Raw genomic sequence first — 6,000 nt, 5'->3', positions numbered from 1 at the left:
ACAGACACTGCAAGTTTTACATTTCTTGAATTGCCGGAAAGTTCTCCGACAACAGGGCGATCAAATTAAGATCCTACAACTGTAGTTGGGGTTATAGTAATTTATTCCTGTGCTGTTGGATTTGATCCCAGCTCCTGAGGTTAACCCCACCTCACCCTGCTGTCTCCTCACTGAGTTGAGGGTTAAGCTAAGGGGGGTTGGTTTAATGGTGATACCCCCCTCTAGGAGACTTTGAAGATGTGTTTTTATTTATTTATTTTTATTTAACTAGGAAAGTCAGTTAAGATTAAGAACAAATTATTGTTTACAATGACAGCCTAAGAACAGTGCCTTGTTCAGGAGCAGAACAACAGATTTTTTTTAACCTTGTTAGCTCAGGGATTCGATCTGGAAACCTTTCGGTTACAGGCCCAACGCTCTAACTGCTAGGCTACCTGCCGCCCTGCGTTGATGACACTGTTGATCTTTCCACACCGCGTGCATGTATGTCAGTCTGTGCTCGTGACCACTCGTGCCTGTGTATGAGTGTCTGTCTGTGTATAATAAGGTTTACTGGGGTGAAGTGTAATGTTACATTAACTAACACAGGGAAAGGCAGTAGGAGGGCTTCGGGATGGCTTGGGGCCCTAACAAACAGAGGCATCAACCACCCAGAGAGGAAGTCAACAAGAGATGCCTTCCTTTGTAAACCCTGGGGCCCCCCTGGCAACAACCAACAGCCCCCAGCAACTAGAGCAGCCACTGGCATACATTACATGTGTGCAACAAATATGCCATCTGTACCCAGTGACAGCTTTGCAATCAGCACCAAACAAGACTGCACCGCAAACAGGAAAACAATGCAGAAATGGGGGAGGGATATAGGGTTAAGGGGAGAAGAGAGAGAGAGAGAGAGCTAGGGAGACAGGCAGATAGGCAGGCAGGCAGAACACTGTAGAGAGAGATACAATCTCTCTCTACTTACAGTTTTGACGGAAGAGGAAGTGCAGTAAAGCAGAAAAAAACTGCCCTAAAGACCTGATGTCAGTAATCAGGTCTTTACTGTTTGCTGATTATAGTACAAACACTCTCACTGCTGAGGGGCATTGCAGTAAAGTGGTGTTAACTCTTGCAAAGACTCCCCATGGAGAAGATTATGGCACAAACAGCGCTGTTGGGTGGACTGCAGTAAAGTGTTTTTTAGTGTTGCCCGAGTGGGGCTCTAATGACCAGCCAACGACACCATGATGCTCTCTCTCCCAGTGTGTGTGTGTGTGTCATCCCAGTCTTCTACAGACCTATAACCCTCTTTTAAACACACTACTGTTGCACACTATAGACTCCTTACAGAAATAAAATATCCTATTCTGTAACCAAGGAAGTCTACTGAAGATTGTTCTCTTTCTTTGTTTTGTGGAGGTTTTTTTAACTTGCCCTTTAAATCTCTTTACATGACGTATCCCCTATTTCCCTCTATTCTCTCTATCCTTCTGTCTATTTTTACCTTTCCCTCTTCTCTTATTTTCTCTGTCTTTCATAATCGTCATTCTCTGTGTCCTCCTTTTCCTCTCCTTCCTCCTTTCTTTCTTTCCTTCCCCCTCTCTCCAGCCAGCTCTGGAAAGTCCATTCACACAGTGACACAAGGACCGTCTCCTCTCCCTCCTTCATGGCAGACCAGACTGTAAGCCTATGTTTTTTCAATTAACCCAGGCTCCTGTACACTATTCAGGAGAGCATTTGGCCGGCATCGGCAGAAAACAAATGGAAAGTCACTTAGGATCTCCCTCCTTGAGGGAGAGGCTTCCGAAAGACCCATTCCTCCTAGAAGCCCCAGAAACAGAGCAGTAGTAGCAGCACGATCAGAGAAGACCAGACGATTAAAAGGAGAAAATAAAGCAAGAGGCATATACTCCATCCCAAATGGCACCCTATTCTTGTAGGGCTCTGGTCAAAACCAGTGCACTATATAGGGAATAGGGTGCTACTTGGGAAGCATAAAGGAGTCTGTGATGATAGGGGTGAAGGCTTCACCGCAGGGTGTCAGTGTGCACTTGAAGGGGATAGTGGGATTAGAAGAGGGGGAGTTGAAGTAGTGCATATGGACGGATTTCCATGGGAATGTGGATGAAAGCGATTGGGGTGAAGTGGTGGGGCTGGGGCCGGTGGTGCCCGGCGGGGAGAGGGGACAGATGCAGTAGGACTCACATCAAAGCTGCTGTCACTGGGCTGCAGATGAGGAACGCATGCAGACTGTCTCCTTTCCCTCTCCACTCTGTCTCTCTCTCTCCCTCTGTCTTATTTACAGAGATGAGCTCCAAACAGCCCAGAGGATCGGCCTGCCCCGCAGCAGAGCAAATAAACACACTATCACTGACACACACTATGTCTTTCACCAGTCCAGCCATGTTTGCAGACTAGTTTATCAAAGCTGGAAAAAAGTCCAACCCAGCCCAGCCAGTTGAGTCCAGCCCAGCCTAGTCCAGCCCAGTTGAGACCAGCCCACACAAGTCCAGCCCAGTCTTGTCCAGCCCAGTTGAGTCCAGCCCATTCTAGTCCAGCCCAGTCTTGTCCAGCCCAGTTGAGTCCAGCCCATTCTAGTCCAACCTAGCCCAGTTCAGGTAGTTTAGTCCAGCCCAGTCTAGCCCAGCTCAGTCTAGTCTAGACAGTCTAGCCCAGCCCAGTTTAGTCCAGTCCTGGTAGAGAATTCTCATTATTTATAGTCCTTTTTAAAGTCACATTATGAGTGAATTTAACAAACATATGAAAAGGAACACTGTCAGCATCACCAAACTGTCAAAAAGGGACAAAATACGAAGATTACATCATGGAAAAAGATCTGTGACAGAGTATGTCTATGCGTCTGTGTATGTGTGTCTGAATTTGTTTGCGGTGGGAAGAGGGATGAATGGAAGTTGCCCCCACACCCCCACACCCCTCACCCCTCACGCACGCCTAGATAGACAGACATCCAGACAGACATCCAGACTTCACTGGTGCAGACAACACACACTGACACATCAACAGCAGCTGTAGTAGTCTAAACTCTTACCTCAGGAGCGGTATAGTATAGCCAGCACTGGGGAAAGCCTCACATCTGTAGCAGTAGTAGTTGCTCTCCCTTTCTCTCTCTCTTTCTCAGCTGAGCGCAGACAGCCAGTCACACAGGCTAGCAGCGTAGAGCGTAGTGGAGCGCACCGCAGAGCAGAGCAGGGCTCAGCACACGTTAGAAGCAGAGAGAGCACTGGAGCTGTGCAGCCCCTGGGCCCGTCCACACAGACTCTGCCTTCTGAGGATGAAAAGAGAAGTCTTCATTACCAGCTGCAGAACACGCCTCCTCCCTCAGTCCCCCTTCCTCTCCCTCCTTCCCTTCCCCTCTTCCCTCCCTCCCTCCCCTCCACACTCCCAGCCAGTAGCACGCTCCAGGTCTTGTCCCAGCCAAGTGAGAGGGATCAGACTGCCAAAGAAAATCTCAAGTCCCACTCGCCTGCCAGTGCAGTGCACAGGGAGAAAGGGAGAAGGAGAGAGGGAGGGAGAGAGAAAGTGTGAGAGAGAGAAAGTGTGAGCGATAAAAAGGGCATGAGAGAGAGAGAGAGAGGAGGGAAGAAGGCTGGAGAAAATAAGAGAGACAGTGGAAGATTAGGAATACGGAGAAAGAGATTAAGAGATGTAGAAAGTAAGAGTAAATGAGAGGAGGAAGGTAAAAAGGAAGGAGAGAGAGAGAGAGAGAAGGGAATAGAAGAGAACCAGAATGTGTGTGATAGCAGGGGGGCTAGATGGGAGGGAGACAGAGAAAAAGAGAAAGGAAAGAGAAAGCGAGGAAGAAGACAGCTGTCACAGATAGGAGGAGAAAGAGGGAAGAGGAATAAAAGAGAGAGAGAAAAAGGTTCAATCAGGGGGATGTTGGAGGTTCTAATTAGGGTTTGCTGTAGGAAACATCCGATCAAACAGGCTGCTTGGCTTTCTGGAACTAAAGGAATGTGTGTCACCAACTCCTCTCCTCTCCCTACTTTACATTGGTCAGCCTTCAGCCCACCATTTTGCCTTTCCTTTCCTTTCCTCTCCTTTTCCTTTCCTTTCTCCTTGGCTCCCTCTTTTTTTCTTCCTGTGAACGCTCGCCCCATCAGACAGGAAACTGGGCCTTAAAGGGCTGGCTGTTTACTGTCTATAATTATGAGAGGGGCCGGGCACACTGACTGCACTCAACCCAACCAGTCAGCCAGGCAGGCAAGGCAGTTAGAAAGCCCTGCCCCCAATGCCACCACACACAGACCCAAGAAGACCAAGCCAAACCAGGGAATGGCACAGAGAGAAGGAGAGAAAGAGGAGAGGGGGGGGGGGGTAGAGTAAAAGATAAAAGGAGAGAGGGGGGGAAGGAGAGAAAATAAGAAAGAAGGGGTGAAAAGAGAGGAGAATGGAGAGACATAGCAAGAGAAAGGAGAAAGGAGGGAAGGGACATCGAGAGAGAGAGAGATAGGACAGGAAAGGGAGAAAGAAGGCAGACAGAGGGTGAGAGAGAGATAGAGACAAAGAAAGAGAAAGAGACTTATAAATTCAAGATCTGTATTCATGAAACTACAGAAACATCACAGAGAGTGGGGATTGGGTCTCAGTCAGAATTACATGGAGATGATTGCAAAACAGAAAAGGAACCAAAAACGTTATTTGCATCCCACTTCCTCAAGTTGTAACTGCAACTCGACCTCCCTGCGCACAGACAGCACTGCGAAATTCCCCAAACTTTTTTTCCAACACCCTCAATTTCGTCCGGAAAGCGTTCAGGTCATGCTCCAGTTCATGGTATTGCATTAGTCAGGGCCATGATCCAATTAAAAAGAGCCACCATCACAACACAACGTCACTACATCCGTCTTGCCTGCGTCCGTTTTCTTACTATTATAGGTAACCTTAAGTCTGAATATTATTTCATTGACTCCATGGGGCATGAAATGTGGTTTAACCAATTTACACTACTGGTCAAAAGTTTTAGAACACCTACTCATTCAAGGGTTTTTCTTTACTTTTACAATTTTCTACATTGTAGAATAATAGTGAATACATTAAAAACTAGGAAATAACACATATGGAATCAAATTATATTTGAGATTTGAGATTCTTCAAAGTAGCCACCCTTTGCCTTGATAACAGCTTTGCACACTCTTGGCCTTCCCTCAACCAGCTTCACATGGAATGCGTTTCCAACAGTCTTGAAGGAGTTCCCACATATGCTGAGCACTTGTTTGCTGCATCTCCTTCACTCCAAGGTCTGACTCATCCCAAACCATCTCAATTTGTGGAGGGCAGGTCATCTTACACAGCCTGGAGGTGTGTTGGGTCAGTGTCTTCTTGAAAAACAAGTGATAGTCCCACTAAGCCCAACCAGATGGGATGGCGTATCGCTGCAGAATGCTGTGAAGCCATCCTGGTTAAGTGTGCCTTGAATTCTAAATAAATCACAGACACTGTCACCAGCAAAGCACTCCCACATCATCACACCTCCTCCTCCATGCTTTTCGGTGGGAAATACACATAGAGATCATCTGTTCACCCACACTACATCTCAAAAAGTCAGAGCACAGATTAGTCCAGCACAGCAGGGTAGCCAAGTGGTTAGAGCGTTGGACTAGTAACTGAAAGGTTGCAAGTTCAAATCCCTGAGCTGACAAGATACTAATCTGTCATTCTGCCCCTGAATAGGCAGGAAACCCACTGTTCCTAGGCCGTTATTGAAAATAAGAATTTGTTCTTAACTGACTTGCCTAGTTAAATAGAGGTAAAATAAAAATAAAGAGCGGTTGGAACCAAAAACCTCAAATTAGACCAAAGAACACATTTCCACTGGTCTAACGTCCTTTGCTTGTGTTTCTTGGTCCAAGCAAGTCTATTCTTCTTATTGGTGTCCTTTAGTAGAGGTTTCTGCCATGAAGGCCTGATTCACGTAGCCTCCTATGTATGAACAGTTGATGTTGAGATGTGTCTGTTACTTGAGCTCTGTGAAGCTCTGTGAAGCTCTGTGAAGCTCTG

The 6,000-nt window shown here is 46.9% G+C and overlaps 1 long non-coding RNA gene across 2 annotated transcripts in view; it reads right to left on the bottom strand.

Moving 5' to 3' along the window:
* The window catches only part of LOC123992825, a 100,435-nt gene that overhangs the window by 22,507 nt on the left and 71,928 nt on the right, over positions 1 to 6,000 (bottom strand). For both annotated transcript variants that reach the window (XR_006831315.1, XR_006831317.1), the window contains exon 2: positions 3,029 to 3,265. This is a non-coding gene — a long non-coding RNA (uncharacterized LOC123992825). The remainder of the gene's footprint in view (positions 1 to 3,028; positions 3,266 to 6,000) is intronic.

Source organism: Oncorhynchus gorbuscha, linkage group LG02, assembly GCF_021184085.1.
Source record: "Oncorhynchus gorbuscha isolate QuinsamMale2020 ecotype Even-year linkage group LG02, OgorEven_v1.0, whole genome shotgun sequence".
NCBI classification, from domain to species: Eukaryota; Metazoa; Chordata; class Actinopteri; order Salmoniformes; family Salmonidae; genus Oncorhynchus; species Oncorhynchus gorbuscha.
Note: the sequence above shows the minus strand (reverse complement) of the source record. Positions and strands in the feature narration are given on the sequence as shown.